Here is a 20,529-nt window from a genome sequence, read left to right as displayed (position 1 = left end):
GCAACCTCTCAGAAAAGAGTTTTGAGCATATAATGATGTATACTATAGGATACCCATAAATATCAATATAAGCTAAAATATGTTATTAATGTAAATAACCTCCCTTTCAATGAAAGTATTAGGAACATTGTAATTAAACTAATCTTGTCTTAACACTATGTGATACAGAGATTTGTAGTTCTTGTCTTAAATTTAGTTTACTTTAGTACTACTTTTTAAAGGGATCATAATAGAAAAAGACACCTCACAAAGATACAGAAAATATTTTCACGCCAATGGGAACATTTGCAAACATTCATTCTCAAAATGCAGTCTCCATAGAACACATGTCTTCCAAAGAAGTGGTTACTTTTTCATTCCTTAAGCAATGGGGAGTCTAGACGCTGTTTTAGGCACATGGAATAAAGCAATGGACAGAAACAGTCCCTGCCTCATGAAAGCTTACATTCTAGCTGGCAGAGAGACATACTAAATACATAAGCAAATTACTAAAAAAATATGTCAGGAGGCTAAAAACTTCCATGAGGAGAAAGCAGAACATGAAAATAGGATAGACAGGAAGAAAGGTTGGAGGTGGGAGTTGCTATTTTATTTTATTTTAAGATTTATTTACTAATTTTAGAGAAAGGGGAGGGGCAGAGGGAGAGGGAGAGAAATCCCCAAGCAGATTCCCCACTGAGTGTAGAACCTGACTCGGGGTTCCATCCTAGGACCCTGAGATCACGACCTGAGACGAAATCACGTCAGACACCCAACCGACTGAGCCATCCAGGCACGCTGGGAGTTGCTCTTCGAGACAAGAGTGGTCTGGGAAGGCCGGTCAAATGAAAGTGACATTTGAGAGGAGATTTAAAAGAAGCGGGGGACTGAGCCATGCAGATAGGTGAGCGATCAGCACTTCAGGTGCAAAGCCCTTGAGACAGTGAGGTGGCCCTGAGAAAGCAAGGAGGTGTGTGGCCGAGACCATGAGGTCAGAGAGGGGACTGGGCCAGATCAGGGATATAAGGTCTTGGGGATTATAGGAAGGACATCAGGCTTTGTTCTCAGTGAGATGGAAGACAGAAGAGTGACAGCAGCTGACTCGTATTTTAGAAGCATCTCTCTAGGGATGAGGAGAGTAAGGGGGGAGTAGGGGAACATAAGGGAGGTAGGGAGCAGGAGGGAGGAGCAGGGAGATCACTTAAGGGACCACTGAAGTAGCCCATGTGTGGGCTGAGGGCAGGGTGAAGGGGCAGACCCTGAGGAGAAACAGTCAACCTCTGGACAGATTGCAAAGGCACGGACAGTCTTCCTGATGGATCGGATGCGGCGGGTGAGAGGGAGGAGAGTGAAGGTGACTGCAAAGTTCTGGGTCTGAACCCGCATGAGAAAGCAGTTGCCGTCTGTGGAGACCAGGAAGACACGTGTGGGCTTAATGACAGAGTGGAGGCCAGAATCAAGAGTTTGCTGGGAGTTTGATGTTTAAGTCAGTGATGCGTACTCAGGATCCAGGCAGGGATGTTGATGGTGCTGTTGGGCGGGGGAGGGGGGGGCAAGGGGGGAAGCTAACAGCTGGGAGTCAGGAGCGTGGATAAAATCATCAAGGGTGTGTGGCTAGAAAGGTCCAAGGACCGAGACCCGGCCACTCCGACATAATGAAGTAGGGAGCAAGAAGGAGGCTGAGAATGTCATCGCTGGGAGGCAACGTAAAGCCGAGGCAGATTTTTGCTTGCCTGGTTTGGTTTCTTGGCTTTCTTGTTCCAGACATGGGAAGACAGGGAATGATTCCAGGGGCTCTCACGGGGCTGGAGGGAGGGGCTGGGTCAGCAGCTCAGGCAGAGGGATTGGCCGGAGCAGAGACAATTCAGCCATGACAGGACCAGGAAGGGAGGGCCTGTGGCACAGACACGGTGGGGACGTGAGGAAAGGGCTCCTCTGACTGTTTCTGGTGAGAGGGCAAGGAGGTCATGAGTGGAGTGTGGTTGCTCGAGGCCCAAGGAGAGGTCAGAGGTGTAATACCTCTGGGGAATGGGAGAGTTAAATCAGAAACCTGCTAAATTGTCAGGCACCATCAGGGGCCCCCCTGGACATCTGAGATCGTAAACGTGAAGATAAGGCCAGCCAACACACCCGGCCATTCGGCTGCTCGCTTGTCGAAACAGCCCCTTTACCCCCAAAGGGACAAATTAAGTGTATTCACAATTTCTAAAACACCTGCCGAGTGGTGTTCCTACTGACGGCCTCTCGTCATTGCAGGAATACTTGCCTTTTTGTTTCACGAGAAAAAAGATAACTCACCTGTAAGTCTGACAGGTCTTCTGAGTCTTTTGCCACGAGATAGACAACAGGCTTCTGTGCGGAACAAAGGATGTTTGTGGACATTCGGCCATTATGGGTTACGGTAAGGATCTCCTGACATCTGAAAGGTCCTGAGTTTGTAAAATCAACTACGCCCAGGGCATTCCACAGCCATGACTGCCCCTCTGCCTGTCACCTCCGCTGCCCTTCACTGCTGGCGAAGGAGGTGCCAGCGAATCTCCCCGGCCGTCTGCAGCCTCACCCCAGAGGTCTTCCGCCATTTTGTCAAAGTGGTTCTAGTCGGTGGTTCCATGGACATGGTATCTCCAAGGCCCTCTTGTATAAAAGACGCGACTTACTGTGGAGAACGCACATTCTCTGATGCACCTTCCCATGAATGGCCCCTCAGAAGCCCTCCTTCCCATGTTCCGTGACTGAAATGGAATCCAGCTGCTACCGGGAACAGGGACCTGTTGGAAATATCTATATTTCTTCCTGCTGGATAGCAAACCTTCACATTGCAAACCTGAGACATTTAACACTCATTTTCTTCTAAATTTTCAGCAGTTTCTGTGTCTTTTAAAAGTATTTGCAACAGTGTCTGTCATCCACTCTTTCCACCGCATCTATCATGGCAGAATGATAGAAAACAGATAAATACAAAATATAACTTCAGGGAGTGATACATGCTTTAAAGCCAGGTAAGCATATAGGGTGACTGGGGTGGGGTGAAGTGAATAGAATTTTTATAGGGTCATGAGGAAGACTTCTCGGAAGGAGGGCCCCTCGAGCCAAGCTGGGAATGCGGAGAGAGCCTCGCAGGAATGTGGGGAAATGTATTCCAGGGAGAGTGAAAAGGCCCTGCGGCAGGACTAGGCGTGGTGTGTTTGAGAAACAAAAGGAAGCCAGTGTGGCCAGGATAATGGGTAAGAGGTAGAGCTGTGGCCCTCAGGGTGAGAGCTCTGGGCAGGGCCCTGACTGCCCAGAGGTCTCCTGGCCCCACAAGACTGATATCAGCCATGCATCACCGTCTGTCCCATGCAGGATACCAGAGGTTCCCGGTAGATCGCACCTCCTGGTTACCACATTGGCTCCCAGCAGGGAAGAGGGAAGGGAGAAGGGACACCCCATGGATCAAGGGGGAGCCAGTCAGCAGGGCATGGCTGCCTTGTACTGCCCACTTAACTGGGTGCCGGCCTGTAGGGATGATAGCCTTCATGGAATTTTGGCTCAGAGAGGCTGGGGAGAGCCTGGGGGAGCAGACAAGTGGGGGCCCCACACAAGTACTAGCCAAGCATTTGGGGCTTTGTTGGAATAGCAGTGCTTCCTCCACGGGTGGGAGGCTGCAAGGAAGGAAGGACCCAAGGATTCCAGACTGTAGCTCCCATTTTTCACCATTCATACCCAATTTCACTTGCACTGAAGGGTGTATGTTTGTCAAAACCCACCACAGGCCTTCTACTCAAGGGCATTAACCACCGGGTTTTCTTAGTAAAGTGAGAGCTGATGTGTATCTAGCATTTTCTGAGCCAGGCACCCTTCTAGACTGGTTACCCATGAGCCCCATTTTCCGGACAAGAAAATGAAATCAAAGGTTATCTAAAATTTGTGTAAGTGTCTGAGCCAGGAGCCAAAACCAAGTGGCCTTGTAGGGCCCACAGTTTTGGCCGCCATGCCCTGAGCTTCTCAGGAAGGAGTGGGCTCAACACCATTAGGCCTGGTGCTCCACAAAAGGCTTTCGTGACTTAGCCAATAAGATACTGAATATGAAAGAGTCACATGACACAGGAAGGATCAGGAAATACTTGAACGTAATTGCTCTTGGTTGAATAGCAGCTGAGAGACAATTCCGTACCACACACAATATCGTTATTGAGAGAAATTCTCTATTTTGAGACTACAAGTTAACCTAGTGGCTACTGATTTATTGAGGAAGTTATTGGAGAAGTGGGGTGCATTTCCCTCTGTCAAGCCACAGCTCCAATAGGGGCATTACTTAATTTGTGAGAACATATCAAAAGCTCACACCAATAATTTCTGAAAACCAACAAATGCCTTAGAGGTAATTATACTGATTTGGTGAATGTTCTGTTATAATTTATTTTGTTGGCAGTTTTATTCTTTTTAAAAATACTTATTTATTTGTTTATTTCAGAGATGGTGGGGAAGGGGCAGAGGGAGAGAGAGAATCTCAAGCAGACACCACACCCAGCACAGAGCTCCACATGGGGCTTGATCTCATAACCTTGAGATCATGACTTGAGCCGAAATCAAGAGTTGATCACTTAACTGACTGAGCCACCCAGGTGCTGCAGTTTTATTCTATAAACAGATTTAGCTTGGGTTATTTAAAAATTAAAAGGGAATACATTTTAAAATTTCCATTTATATAGACTCTTATACATGAATATATTACTGAATATAGATGTTTTGAATATTCCTTCTGAGGCCACGGTTAGCCATTTCAATTTAATTCTAAGTGTGCTGAGAAGTCGTTGAAGGATTTTGAACAGAGAAGTGGCATGGTTTGGTTTACACTTTGAAGTACTGTTCAGGTCTCTGTGGGAAACGAACCGTAGAGGAGAAGGAGGCATGAAGAGGAATCACTGGGAGGACCAGGACTTGGTTTTGGGGGCCACAGTGGACAAGGAGAAGTAGATTCACATTGAAGGTGGAGTTAACAATAGACTGGGTGTTGTTGTGAGAAGAAGAGAGGAATTGAAGATGGCATAGTGAGGTCATGGTGGAGCCCTTCACTGGGATGGTGACGGGCAGGTCGGTGGGGGGGGGGGGCGGGGATCTAGGTTTGGGACATGTTTAGTGACTGTGAGAAATACAGGAGGAGATACGGAATAGGAATTTGCACAAATGAGTTGAGTTCAAGGGAGGTATTCTGGCTGGAGATGTGAATTTCGGAGCCATGGTGTAGACATGAGTTTTAAAGCCCAGGATTAAATGCAGACACCTAGGGAGTGAGAGTAGATGGTCGATGAGGGGAAGGGACCAGGGCTGAGACAAGGGCACCGTAACAGGTGGAATTAGGTAGAACAGAACAATCCAGCAAAGATGGTGGAAGGAGAGAACCAATGGAGGGCAGTGACCAGAGCCATATGCCTAGAGTTTCAAGAAAGAAGAAAGGTCAAATGCTGTTAAGAGGTGGGTGAGCTTAGCCCAAGACCCAGCAAGATAGTCATCACGGACGACATGGTTTCAGTCGAGTAGGAAGGGTGGAAGTTTGATTGGCATGGATTCAAGGCAGAATGGGAGGAAAGAGTAGACAAGGCCTGTGGGAATTTTGCTGAAAGGAAGAGTAAGGAATTGGTCAGCCGTACAGGGAGACGCAGTGGGGTTGAACATGGAAGGTTGCAGCATGTTCCTGTGCTCGTGGAAAAGCAATATTGGCTAGCAGGAGAGAGGGGGGAGATTACAGGCAAAGTCCAGGCAAAGCCCTTGAGTGGATGAGAGGGACAGATCTGGCCCCTGATGAGCCTGAGGGGCTGCATTATTCTGTCCTGACCAGGCTGTGGGAATTCCAGGAATGTGACCACCACTCCACCAGGCAGGCCCCTGGTCAGGGGCCCTAGTGACCACATTAGAGCTGGCCACACTGCCTTGTCCCGACTTCCTAATGCTGCCAGCATCCCAGGGCTTGGGACCCAGCACACCTCCACTGAAAGTTCACTTAAGGAGGTTCTACTCAGTATGGAAATAGCTAAATATCATTTCAAGGACGCAACAGAGCAGAGACTCTGTAAGGAGAGTAGATTTGAATCCTGGCCCTGATACTTACGGGGTAGCTACGTGACCTGGAATGTCACTTCTCTGGCGCCCAGTTTTCTCATCTGCAGTGTGGGGATAATAACTCCAACAAAACACCTTCTGAGACTGTCGGGTACAAAGGGGGTAACAGTGCACAAAGAATCTGTCAAAGCTCTGTAAACTGGAAAGTGAAAACAGATGCCATAAATGGTCATGAGGCTAAATTTACCAGACCATTCCCCCCACGTATCTCCCTGAACAGGCAGCTTGCGGAAGAGGCATTTCTAAGGACACATTCCTGTGCCACGCCTCTCTGTGGGCTTGATTTTCATAACTAGACTTTTAAGTTTTTGTTTTCAATAAAGATAAGAGCAAGTCTTCAGCTTGCTGCTTGCAAGAGCCTCCAAACTTCATTACAGACCTAAGTGTATCACTTGAAGATCATCGGTGGAAAGATCATCACAGGTTGAAAGGGAGGGGAGACATATTATTAACTTCAAAGCTTTCTTGGAACCTATTAAACATGAATCACAAAGCACAGGGATGTTCCTGAAAGCAAACACCGTCTGGACACTTCTCAGATGTATGAGCCTTCCTCCTTGGGCTCCCATCAGCATGTCTGCTGAAGGGAAGAGAGACTCTAGTACATCCCCCAATGAATGGACCTTCTGGGTGTTCCAAGGCCTGCTCATGGCCTGGTCTGTCCACAACCAGAGATGAAATCTTTTGTGGTTTGCCTAGTGCTGGGAAGAAGGCTGGAGGAATGAGTACTTGTGGGCCCATTGTGTGTCAGGCTCGGCACCAGCCCCATTGCACAGGTCATCTCATCATTGAGCAGGGAGGTAATTGTTGTCTTCTCATCAAACAGGAAGAGAAACAGAGACTCAGGAGGTCAAGGCAGGTCATGCGGCCAGCAGGAGGAAGAGGGGGAACCTTGCTCAGTTCAGTCCGCTCCAGAGAGCCTGCTCTCCCTGCTCCCCAGGTAGGTGCTTCCTAAAGGTTCGCTTCGTGAATGAGTAGATGGATATAAATAAATAAAGTTCTCTGGATCCCAAACTGCCTTGTCAAAGGACATCAACCGCCAGAAGGCACAGCCCCAATTAAACAGAAGCAAAACAACCTTCTAAGATTGTGTGAGGTACTCAGAGTTTGCCTTAAATAACTCAGAAGTTTCCCAGACTCTTGAGTGATAAGATCTCAGGCAAGTTGCAGAACCTGTTGAGGGCTGGTTTACCCATTTCTAGTCTCGGGGCCCTCCTCTCCCTGCTCCTCCCTCCCTTTCAGGAAGCGAACTCAGCAGAGCCGCAGGACTTGTAGCTCAGGCTATGGGCTAGAAAATTCTTGGAAGAGCAGTCCTGGCTGGTGACCATCCTGTGGCCAGGACTACCTACCTAATTTATGCAGAAAATGAAAGTGGAACCCCTGGTTCAAAACTTAGTAAGAATTTTCAGGAGGCGGACAGCAGATCATTAAACAAGCGTACAAGGTCCTGTGTGTCCGGATAGGCCGCCCACCCATGAAGCCAGCCTTTGCCTGGAGCCCCTGATTTGGGAGAAGGGGAGAAGAAATCTTAGAAGGGGATTGGGTGGAGGGGGCTCTGGGTAGCTGAGGCAGTTCAGTGTCAGACTTTTGATTTCGGCTCAGGTCGTGATCTCAGGGTCGTGAGATCGAGCCCCAAGTTGGGCTCCCCACTCACCAGGGAGTCTGCTTCCCCCACCCCTCTCTCCCTCTGCCTGTCCTCCTACTTGTGCACACACTCCTTCCCTCTCTAAAAATGAATAAATAATTCCTTTTTTAAAAAATAGCCATGGAGATCAGGTTCTGATTTCTTGAAACATACAATTCCAGAATATAAAGTTTCTGAAAGTCATGTAGAACTACTCTTCCATTTTACGGATGAGGAAGTTGAGATCCAGGCAGAAGCGGACAGAAGCAGTGACTTGGGGAGTCATGGGGTCCCACAGAGAAGGCAACTCCTCTCTGGATTTCAGTCTCCTTATCACTGAAACAACACAGGGCAGGCTGAATAATGCATTATTTCTGATTTCTACCAAAATAACAACCACATAAAAGGCCAAGTCCGCAAGGACCAAGGAAGTGGAGGGAGGAAGTGACGGCAGTTGGAGAGGAACTGGAGAGCGGGCGGGTGGGGCAGGAGGAAGCACAGACTAGAAACTGGGGAATTGAGTGACATCTGAATACTGCTCTTAACTTCCTTTCCAGAATGTCAGTAGCAAGTTTTACAGCTCCCCAGGCAGGAGACGAGAGTCTTCTCTGGTCTAAATTCCAGAAACTACCATTTGGGATTCTTCATAGTGAGTGGACTTGAACTGTGTCCTATTAGGCGGAAGCCCTCGGGCCCACATCTGGCTTATGTGCAAAGAGCTTTCTGGGCTCCTGAGAGCTGATGGCCCAGCACGTCCGGATGTGGGAAAAGGCTTCTAACTAAAAAGCAGATAACAAGTAGAAAAAAGAATTGGGAGAAATCAGCCAGCTTCAAAATAAAAACTTAATATAAAAAATAAATTCAGGGGCGCCTGGGTGGCTCAGTGGGTTAAAGCCTCTGCCTTCGGCTCAGGTCATCATCCCAGAGTCCTGGGATCGAGCCCCGCATCGGGCTCTCTGCTCCGTGGGGAGCCTGCTTCCTCCTCTCTCTCCGCCTGCCTCTCTGCCTAGTAGTGATTTCTCTCTGTCAAATAAATAAAATAAAACAAAACAAAACAAAAATAAATTCAGAGATCATTCCAGAACAAAAAGACGAAAGAGATGGAAAATAGCAGAGAAAAAATAAAGCAAGGAAATAAGTCTGCAGGATTGAAAACCATCTGGTAGAAATTCCAGATAGAGAGCCAAGGGGATAAAATTACCAAGGAAATTTCTCAGAACTAAAGCATATATCTCCAACTCAAAAGAGCTAGCACAAATAATGAAAAAGGTCCAGAGTCAGGTATACCATGGGAACTTTTTGAATATCAGGGATACAAAGAGGATGCTGTAAACTTCTAGGGAGAAAAAAAAAAGAATCAGAATCTATTGCCCTCTCCACAGCACACTGGAATCTTGTGGACAAGGGACCAATGACTTGAGCGTTCCAGTCCACACCCTACAACTCTATATTCAGCCAAACCGTCCATCAGATAGGGTAAACTATGTCAGGCATGCAAGATCTAATACCATTTCCTTCCCTTGTTCCCTTTCCTTGTACCTTTAGTGGACTACCAAAGTGATGATCCAACAAAGAAGGGAGTAAACCAAGGAAGGAACCCATAGAATCAGGGAAGCAAGGACTCTAAAGCTTATGAGTCCCCTTGATGATGGTGAATGGAAATTTCCAGATGGCATCTGTATAGTGTCCAGTCTCAACTGAAGAGCGCGGTAGGAAGGCTCTGAGACGACCATCTCTAAGAGTGAGAGTCATACGACATATTGGAGATTATGGAAAACATTATTGATAGAATTGAGGTAGACTTTGTTAGAACGTTAGGAAGAATGAACGATGTGTAGAAAATCAGGCATATGGAAAGAAGAGGAGGGAGGAAACGAGTAAATCCCGTGAAAGTGAGGGACTCAATAAGAAATTTGGTGTGAACATGGTGTTAATGTGGTTCTCTAGTACAGGCCATTTGTGTAGTCATGATCAAGTCTATATACTGACTATGTAATTAAAATTGTTTTATAACTGTGTTGGGGGGAGGGAAGGGAAAGTAGGGAGGTATAGGAGATCTTAGTCCTTATTTATCATTGTAGGAACTCAGTATAGCATCTCGAAATTCTCTCTCAAAAACTACCTCAAAACAACAAAGAAAATAATGAACCGAAACACAGATTCTATCCTGGACACTAGAAAACACTGCAATTCGGAACCTTTACACGTGCAGCTAAATGGCTAGAAGAATCACAAATGACAAAAAACAAGTGAACAAAGATGAATCCAAATCCCACTAGAAGTATAATTTATTATAATAAAACTCACCGATTTTCAGCGTACATGATGAGTTTTGGCATATATATATGTATATATATACATATGCAACCACTACCAAAAAATTTGATTTAGAACACTGCAATCAGTTCCCATCTTCAAGCCCCAAACCCCTAGCAAACACTGAGCTGCTATCATCACCAGAGACTTGCCTCTTTTTTTTTTTTAAGATTTTATTTATTTATCTGAGAGAGAGAGAAAGCAAGAACGTGAGTGGAGGGGGGCAGGAGGAGGCAGAGGGAGGGGGAGAAGCGGACTCCCCACTGAGCAGGAGTCTGAGGACTCGGGGTTCGATCCCAGGACCCCTGGGATCATGACCTGAGCTGAAGGCTCAGCCACCCAGGTGCCCCTGGACTTGCCTTTTCTAGAACTTTTCTAGAACTTCACATAAATACATACGGTATGTGTCGGGGTGCCTGGGTGGCTTAGCTGGTTAAGCATCCGACTCTAGGTTTCAGCTCAGGTTATGATCTCAGGATTGTGGGACTGAGCCCTGCAGCAGGCTCTGTGCTCAGTGCAGAATCTTCTTGTCCCTCTCTCTCTTTTCTTCCACTCCCCATTGCTCACTGTCTCTCTCTCAAATAAATAAATAAATAAAATCTTTAAAAAAAACCCACATACATTGTGTATTCATTTTAGATATGGCTTTTTTCATTTAGTAATGCTTTTGTGATTCCGCCATGGTATCGGGTGTATCAGTAGCTCATACCTATTAATTGTTAAGCAGGATTCCATTAAGATACAGATTTTTCTTTATTTACTTACCAGCTGATGGGCATTTGGATTACTTCCAGTTTGGGGTTACTCTGAACAAAGCTGTTATGAGTCTTCATGTATAAATCTTTGTGTGGACATAATGTTTTCATTTCACTTGAAAAATACCCAAGAGTGGAATTTCTGAGTCATATGGTAAGGGAATGTTTAACTTTGTAAGTAAATGAAAACTGTGGCTTCACATTGTAGCCAGACCTTGGCATTGTCAATCTTGTAAGCTTTATTCACTTCAAGGGATATGCAGTAGTATCTCCCTTTGGTTTAAATTTACATTTCTTTCATGACTAATGATGTTGCACATTTTTCATGTGCTTATTTGGCATCTGTATTTTAAAAGGAAAATGTCTACTCAAATCTTTTGCCTGATTTTAAGTATCTTTTCTCATTATTGAGTTGTGAGTATTCTTTATATCTTATGAACACAAATCCTTTATTTTATGTATGCTTTGCTAGCATAGTCTCCCAGTCTGTGGCTTGCTTTTTCATTTTCCTAACTGTGCTTTCAAAAAATCACACATTTTTTATTTTGATGGTCCAAAGTATTGATTTTTTTATGTGTCCTATTTTTTAAAATTTGCCTAATTCAAGGTCATTAAGATTTTCTGCTGCTTTTTCAAAGTAAGGTTTGTAGTTTTCGTTCATTTTTGTGCATATAGCCCACCAATTATTCCTGCACCTTTATTGAAAAGATTATCCTTTTCCCATTTAATTGTCTTGGCATCTTCTAGAAAATCAGTTGACCATATTTTTGTGGGGACCTCTTTCTGGACTTTCTGTTCTATTCCACTGGTTTATATTATAGGTCACCTTTAGTTCAGTACCATACTATCTTGATTACTCTTAGCTTCATGGTCGATCTGCAAACTAGACCGTGTAAGTCCTCCAACTCTGCTCTTTTTCGATATTATTTTGGCTGTCCACATACATTTTAAATTTTGCTTACTGAATTTTAAAATAACCCTGTTCATATTTTGAATCTCATTGTGTTTCAACTATAGATGAGTCTGCAGGAGAACCAGCACCGGGGGGGGGGGGGGGGTGGAGGCACGAATTGGCATGTTAACAACATTGAATCTTCCAGCCGAGGAATATGGCAGGTGTCACCCTTTATACTTATTTTTAATTTCTCTCAGTGATATTGTGTGCTTTCCAGAGTACATTTATTGCACATATTTGTTAAATTTATCCATATTTCATAATTTTCTTTCTCTCGTTTCCTGTGTGTGTGTGTGTGTGTTTGAGAGAGAGAGAGAAAATGAGGGAGGGAGGAAGAGAGGGAGTTTCCTCTATGTTTCCCAAAGTTGAGTAAAAGAAAATTGGGTAATTAAGGATTGTGGTTAGCTGAATTCCAGTTAAGTCAGATTTTACTGCATTTGGCATCCACACTAATAGCTCTGATTATGTCATGCCCGTGTTCAAAAACCTTCATTGGGAAATAATTATGGGATGTGCTCAAAGAATGTAGTATCAATTTACCAAGGAGAAAACTGGGAACAGCCGAGCAGACTGATTAACTAGACGGTGCTGTATTCTTACCAGGCAGCCATGAAAATAACATGATGCAATAGTGGCTTTCAGAATGGGGTCAGGGTGTCTTCCAGGGTCAGGCCGGCGTCAGAGTCTCCACTCATGCTCTGATCACAGAAGCCTTTTTTTTATCCTTTCTGGCTTTTGCGGTTCCTGGGAGGATTTTGTTTAAACACAGAGTTCCCAGTGCATCAAATGTTTAAAAATCATTATTGCCAAAAAATTTTGAATGACCAAGAAAGACATCTGTGGGCTTATAATCAGATTAGAGAAGAATCAGTGTGTTGTGTCCTTGGGGAAAAAAGAAGATATATGTGTACAGAACGACATTGAAAGGTTATACATGTATCAGACATTAATAGCAAGTCTATTTGTGCAGATTGTGAATTATTTCTAAATGCTCTTGTTTATATGTTTCTAAATGTGTACAATGTATCGTGTATGTTCTTTAATGAGAATATAGACTCCTTAAGGGGCCATTCAAGGCTTTCCACCATCCGACACTGAATGCCTTCCCAGCCTCCCTGCTATGCTGCAAATCCTCCCTGAACCACAAGGTAAGCCTCAGAGAATTACTCACCATTTCCTGTGTAGGCCCTGCCTTTCCCTGTCCCCACACCTTTTCTCCAGCTAAGTTCTTTTTTTTTTTTTAAAGATTTATTTATTTGACAGATAGAAATTACAAGTAGGCAGAGTGGCAGGCAGAGAGAGAGGAGGAAGCAGGCTCCCAGCTAAGCAGAGAGCCTGATGCAAGGCTCGATCCCAGGACCCTGGGATCATGACCTGATCCAGCTAAGTTCTTAGCACAGCATTCCCTAGCCGTACACTCTTGCTTCCCACTGGAGTTCGGCCCATTCAAAATGCATGTGATAAAATGTAAGGTAAAGAGAAAAACGGTTCAAAACTACATCAAGAGTGTGATTTCAACCAATTAAAGAAAAAAAAAGCCAAGACAAAAGCTGGAGGGAACGATGTTAAGTCACATACAACCCCTGTGTACTGGGATTAGAAGTCTTTTGTTCTGTTTGTTTGTCATGCTTTCCAAATCTATGATGACCTATTCAAATAGTAAAAAAAAGGGGGGGGGATCATACTCATCTTAAGACCTATATCAAATGTTAACACCTCCAAGAACCGTTCATAAAGGACAACAACAATACACTTCTTGAACTGTCCAGGCTGCGTCTCCAAGCAGTTTAACTGTTTCTGTGTCGCATGACGCAGGCCAAAGCAGAGGCCTTTCTGGTTAACACTGGCCTCTCCTGAATAAGTCACCTCACCTCTCTGGGCCGCTGGTTCCTCCCAGGGTTGCAGGAGGCGTTGACTGAGACCCGGTGACTATGCTCTGGAAACTGGAAAGTGCTATTCAAATGCCGGCCCCGTCTGATTCCCGTACGGGACTGAGGCTCAGTCACCCCGAACTATCCACCACAGGTGACACGCAACAAATGTGATTGCTTTAAATCTCCCTGCGGTTCCAAAACTCGAGCAAAAGCCTCTGCGTGTCCTGAAATGTTACCAGTAGACTGGGATTTGATAAAGGTCTGTGCTCCGGAGAGCCCATGATTTTTACCGAGATTTGATTTTCCTTTGCTGTTCCCAGCACTTGTGGCCTTAATGGGCAAGCTGGTACTGGGTCAGCCATCAGCGGGGCCGGGCACAGTCCCGGGGCTGGGGGGTGGAGTGGGGGGTTTGCTCTTCAGCGTTTATTAAAAATAGGAAAAAGACTACAGTAACACCATGAAGATGGCTCTGCAGCCCTGGGCAGGCTATTCCTTGTCTACTTCTCAGACAGAGACGACCCAGAAAAGAGCCAGCCTCTGGGCTGGCCCGGCCATGGCCTCTATTAACTGGACAGACTTTGGGAGAGACGGCGGGGAAGCCACCTGCGTTCTCCAGGCCAACTTCTCGTTCCTCGGAGGGTTCTTGAAGCCCCAAGAGGGGACGTGGCTTGCCAAGGGCACCTGCTAGTTAGTAACAACTAGTTAGCATGGGAACTAGAGCTTACCTGTGTGTTACTTGCATGAGCTCAGATTGCTCTAAGGAAGAAGGAATTCCCACTCAATTCCATCCCCCGTCACACCAAGCAGAACCTGGCCCTAGCTGGTCCTCTGTGAGTGTGAACACAGCCGTGTGCAAGTCAGGCAGGACTCTTTCCTTGAAATCCAGCTATGGCCCTCAGGAAACATTTCTTTCCAGACTAAGAAAGACCGAGCCACCTGTCCCGGACCAGAGCTCTGGAGTGATTTACAAGCATCGGCTATCATGGCTTTCTTACGAGGAGAAGCAACCACGAAAATCATGATGATGAGAACCAAACAAAGCAGACACACCAAAGAAGGAAGACCTGCTCAACAGAGATAAGAAAAGACTCCAGGGGCGCCTGGGTGGCTCAGATGGGTAAGTATTTGCCTTTGGCTCAGGTCATGATCTCCGGGTCGCAGGATCAAGCCCCGTATTGGGCTCCCTGCTCGGGGGGCTGTCTGCTTCTCCCTCTGCCCCTCACCCAGCTCGTGCTTTTTCATACACACACTCTCTCTCAAATAAATAAGTAAAATCTTTAAAAATAATAAGAAAAGCAAAGAAGTTCTAGAAACTTCTAAAAGTCCGTGATTCACAAATGCCAACAGAACCTACAACTTTTCCTAACAACAAATGCCAAACACAGACTGAAAACATTCACAGGACCCATTGGCCTTTTGGCGAGCTCAGCTTTGCTGCAGAGGCCTGGGAGACCCGCAGCCCTGCCGGGGGTCACAACGGGTTTGGGCACCCGTCCCCAGCTCTGTGCCTGGCCACCCCATCGTGTATCAGGAAAGTGACGCATTACCCTGTGTGGTGGCTTCCAGAAGAGCTCATGTGAAACAGAGACACTCGGAGCAGGACACTCCAGGAGGCTTTGGGTCGTCAGGAGTGAACCTGCATATTCCTTGCAGCCAGGAAGCCTTTTCAAGATTTCTCACAGCATTTCCATCAATTTCCACACCTCTGAACTCTTCCTTGGAAAATGCTGCAGACAAGAGCAACAACAAAAATTGGGGGGTGTCTCACCACTGCCGTGAGAACTGGGAGCCCCAGTAAGTGAGCTCTTTTGCCTGCACACAGAACCCAAAGAGAACACGACGGGGAGAACTCACCATGCACGGTATTCTGTTTTTCTTTTTTGGTGTCTATGTCCTGGCAGGAAAGGGAGATGCTTTGAGATGAAAAACCAAATGTGTGGGGCGCCTGGGTGGCTCAGTGGGTTAAGTCGCTGCCTTCAGCTCAGGTCGTGATCTCAGGGTCCTGGGATCGAGCCCCGCATCGAGCTTTCTGCTCAGTAGGGGAGCCTGCTTCCTCCTCTCTCTGCCTACTTGTGATCTCTCTCTCTCTCTGTCAAATAAATAAAATACTAAAAAAACAAACAAACAAACAAAAAAAAACCAAACATGAGGTCTGGCTCTGTCACTATTCAGTTCCTTTCAGTTTGACAAATACTGACCCACGGCCTCTGTCTGCAGGACGGTGTGTGAAGTCCCCGGGGGCAGCCGCCTCAGTGCCGCTCTAGGGAGAAAGGGGCTGGAATTACCGCGTCTTTGCCAGGTTCCCAGTGAAGTCAGATGCTCTTCACAGTGATGGTTTTACTTCCTCCTCAGGCAATCTTAAGAGGTTGGTTACGATCGTTCCTCTTCAGAACGAGAGAAATTAACACCGGACAAGAGAAAGCAGCCCAAACATCACCACTGATAAAACGGGTAATCTGGAATTTTAACGCATTTCTACGTGTCTCTGAAGCTGGGGAACAAGTGAAAAGGAGAGGGTCATGTTCTGTACGTGTAGCGAAAACACTGGAAGGAAACACCAAAATGTCAACGATGCTTCTTTCTGAGTGGTGGGGCCACAGGGATTTCCGGTGCATCGTGTGCTGTTCCATCTCCCACCTTCTCTCTTTCCCTGGACTTCAGGGGCAGAGGATGACATTGGTCCATTCCTCGGTCCATGGTAGACAGTCATCATTGGTCTTTAAAAACCTGTCTTGAGCTTCCTTTAGGATGGAGCTAGAGGGTATAATGCTAACCGAAATCAGTCAGTCAGAGGAAGACAAACACCAGATGATTTTACGCATGTGGGATTTAAGAAACAAAACAAACGAGCGAAGGGGAAAAAGAGAGACAAATCAAGAAACAGACTCTTAACTATAGAGAACAAACCCATGGTTACCAGAGGGAGCAGGAGGGAGGCTGGGGGAAACAGGTGATGGGGAGGAAGGAACACACTTGTCCTGCCGGCCACCAGGTGACAACTGGAAGTGTTGAATCACTCAGTTGTACACCGAAAACTAATATTACACTGTGTGTTAACTAACTGGAATTTCAGTAGAAACTTGGAAAAAAACAAACCAAAAAAAAAAAAAAAATTCCCTTTATCCTTGTTCCCTACCCTCACACGTTAGATGCTATTACTTTTGTGTTCTTGGAACGTGTGAGCTGTTTTATGTATAGATGTTTCATTTACCTAAGTGGGATCAGCTGAAAAAAACAAAAATCTCATTTTGCTTATTATATTTAAAACTATTCACCACAAGGGGCACCTGGGTGGCTCAGTGGGTTAACCGACTCTTGATTTCGGCTCAAGTCATGAGATCCAGCCCCATGTCAGCTGGTGCGTGCGCGCTCTCTTGTTCACAAAAAAAAAAAAACAAAACAAAATAACTCTGCACACAAAATTGTTTCTATTATAGAAATTTGCAGGTGTTTAAAAGCAGAACCTCTGGATCATTTTGAACCAGATCACAGACCTACTATTTCATCCCAGACATGTGCCAGACACAATATTTCATTCAGTATGTATCTTTAAAAAGTTGCCGCTCCTCAGAAAAAATAAACACAATATATTTACAATGCATAAAATAAAATGCAATTCCTTCTTGTTATTGAAAACCTAGTCAGTGTACATAGTTCCTTGAAAACCTTAAAATTCTTTCTCTTTGTTAGTGTTTTCTTAAAGCTTCCTCCGTTGTGATTATTTGCTATTTTTTTTCAGTCTCTTCCAATTCTTTGGCATCTCCTCCATTTTATTTTCCTAGTAATTTTTTATTGAAAAAACCTGGTAATTTTTTGCTGTCCAACTTCCCACACTCTGGATTCTGCTAATTGCATCCTGTGGTATTGGTTAACAGGTCCCTCTGACCCCCGTACTTCCTGTAAATTACTGGTTAGATCTGAAAGTGTTTCAGACTCAGGGTTGTTTTGCTTTGTTTTGCAGTTTTTGTTGGTCTGGGGAAGACCACTGCCTAACCGGTACCATCGGAGGTACCCAGACCTGATTCTCTTGCTTTCGTGGGTGTGATCAACCCTGATGGTCATTGTCCAGATCCGTTAATTCATGCAGAAAATGCTGCATGTGTTCATTTGTCTTCCCGGGCCGTGATAACAGCATACCACAAACCAGTGGCACCTGGGTGGCTCAATTCTGGATTTCAGCTCAGGTCATGATCTCGGGGTCGTGGGACCGAGCCCTGTGTCAGGCTCCCACTCAGCACAGAGTCTGCTTCTCCCTCTCCCTCTGCTCCTCCCTCCCGCTTGTGCTCACTCTCTCGCCCTCAAATGAATGAATGAATGAGTGAATGAATGAATGAATAAATAAAATCTTAAAAAAAAAATCACAAACTCAGTGGCTTAAACAACCGAAATGTATTTTCTCACTGCTCTGGAGTCTGGAAGTCCAAGATCAAGGTCCTGGCAAGGTCGGTTTCTGGTGAGACCTCGCTCCTTGGTTTACAGATGCTGACTTTTTCAGTGCATCCTCAGGAGGCCTTACCCTCTGTGAGATGATAAGAGAGATCTCTGATGTCTCTTGCTCTCCTTATAAGGATACTAGTCCTAATAGATTAGGGCCTCACCTTAATGCCCTCATCTAACCTTAATTACCTCCATAAAGGCCCTATCTCCCCACTGAGGGCCAGGGCTCCAACATGAGAATTGGAAGGGGGGCAAAATTCAGGCTATAACAGTGATATTTTAATTTCTACCATTCCTTCTTTATTAGTTGGAATATGTAAATAAAGAGAAACATTTCTTCATCACCTGTTTGGTTCAACTCTGAGATATAATCCTGAATTTTATATCAGGAAAAGCAGGAAAAATAATTCATTCTTTCCCATTATTTATCCATTTTCAAAATAAGAAGCGGTTTCCTAGCATTGTCTAAGGGGGAATCAGTACTGTCTTGGCGTGTTTGTTCTTTCGGTATGATTATAAACTCATGAATATAAACACATTGGATTGTTTTCATCGGTCGCAGTGATCAATCTTTTTAATGTGCAGATCGTCTTATCTCTGGCCTGTAGGGGTTTCTTGAGGTTGGATGCCGTCCTTGAACCTGAGTAATGTCTTCAGTCGCTTCCTTGTGATCTGACCTACTTCGACCTGGAATCCATCGTGACCTTCCCCAAGGACGGGACCACAGGCAAGGCTGCAAAGAACATCCTTGTCCAAGGGGAGGACTGGCAGGGCTGGGTCATACACTGAGTTAACCTCATTGAGAAGTAGGTGAAACGATTCGATTAAAAGTTTCCAGTTCAGGGGCACTTGGGGGCTTAGCATCTGCCTTTAGCCCAGGTCATGATCTCGGGATTGTAGGACTGAGTCCCCCCTCTGGCTCTCTGCTCAGTGGGGAGTCTGCTTCTCCCTCTGCTCATGCCTGCTCTCTCTCTATCTCTCTCAAATAAATAAATAAATAAATAAATAAAATCTTGAAAAAAAAAAGTTCTGGATCATTCCAGGAGATGGCTGCACAAATTCACACTCTCGCCAATAGCATGAAGAGCCTTTACCCACTTCCTGCCCCTCCCCAGCGCTTGGTTTACTCAGCCCTTTGGTGTGGGAAACCAAAATTTTGTTTTTCTGGTTTCCTTTTCTCTGATTGCTGATGAATTTCACAGAGTATGCTTGCTCGCCTTTCAGGTTTCTTTCTTGTAAAGTGAGTGCATCTTTGGAAAACATCATATGGTGTGAGGTAAGGAACAAGTTCATTTTTTTCCCTATATATGGGAACCAGTTTTCCCAATACCATTTACCTAAATACATACATACATACATACATACCATATATATATATATATAAAATGTATATATATGATCTTTTCCCTATCAATAGTGATGCCAGATTCTTGTACTACGTTGCCAAATATTCATGGGTCTGTCTGAGTACTCCATGCTTTTGCCTTGGTTTATCTGTTTTGGTGCTGTTTTTATTAAAATGGCTTTGTGGTCTGTCTTAATTTCTGGTAAGGTCAATCTTCTTTCTTTTTGGTTTTAAAAGTTGACTGAGCCGGGTGCCTGGGTGGCTCAGCCTGTTAAACATCTGCCTTCGGCTCAGCTCATGATCCTGGGGTCCTGGGATCGAGTCCCGCATCAGGCTCCCTGCTCAGTGGGAGTCTGTCCTCCCTCTGCCTGCTGTTCCCCCTGCTTGTGTGTTATGCTGTCCGATAAATAAATAAATAAAATCTTAAAAATAAATAAAAGCATGAGTTCATTCTGATACCTCTCCTCCCCATCCAATATCACAAGGTTTTTCATTACTGTTATGGGGTTAACTATTTCCCCCAAAAGACGTGGCAGCCCCCAGTAGTGAATGTGACCTTATTTCGAAAGAGGGCCTTTGCAGATGATGAAGTTCATAAGCAGTGGTCAGGGTAGACTCTAGTCCAATATGGCTGACATCCTTACACAGAGAGGAAATGTAGACACAGACCCAGAGAGAACAGCATGTGAGGATGAGGAGAGAAATGAAGGAAATGCTTCTATAAGCAGGGAACGGTCATGATGGCCAGCACACCACCGGAAGCTGGGCCAGAGGCCAGAACAGATTCCCTGTCTCAGCCCCTTAGAAGGAAACTTGATCTTGAACTTCCAGCCTCCAGAACCGTTAGACAGTAGATGTCTGTTGTTCAAGCTCCCCGTGTGTGGTACGTCATTCAGGTCGCCTGGGAAACAATCCGCTGACCTTTCTCCATTCCTTCCTTCCAGCTCTTTTCTCCCACAGTGAAAACTCCAGCTCCTCATGTCAATGTGTTTACCCATGTTCTCAGTCCTCAGATACACAGAAATTTTTGCAGAATTGCTATATTTGTATCTCTCCCAACCACAAAATTATTAAGTAAAATTCAAGATTTTTTTCCAGTTCCTTTTTTTTTAAAAGACATATTTATTTATTTGAGAGAGAGAGAG

This window comes from Meles meles, chromosome 15, assembly GCF_922984935.1.
Source record: "Meles meles chromosome 15, mMelMel3.1 paternal haplotype, whole genome shotgun sequence".
Taxonomy (NCBI): domain Eukaryota; kingdom Metazoa; phylum Chordata; class Mammalia; order Carnivora; family Mustelidae; genus Meles; species Meles meles.
The sequence above is the reverse complement of the archived record's forward strand: the minus strand, read 5'-3'. Positions refer to the sequence as shown.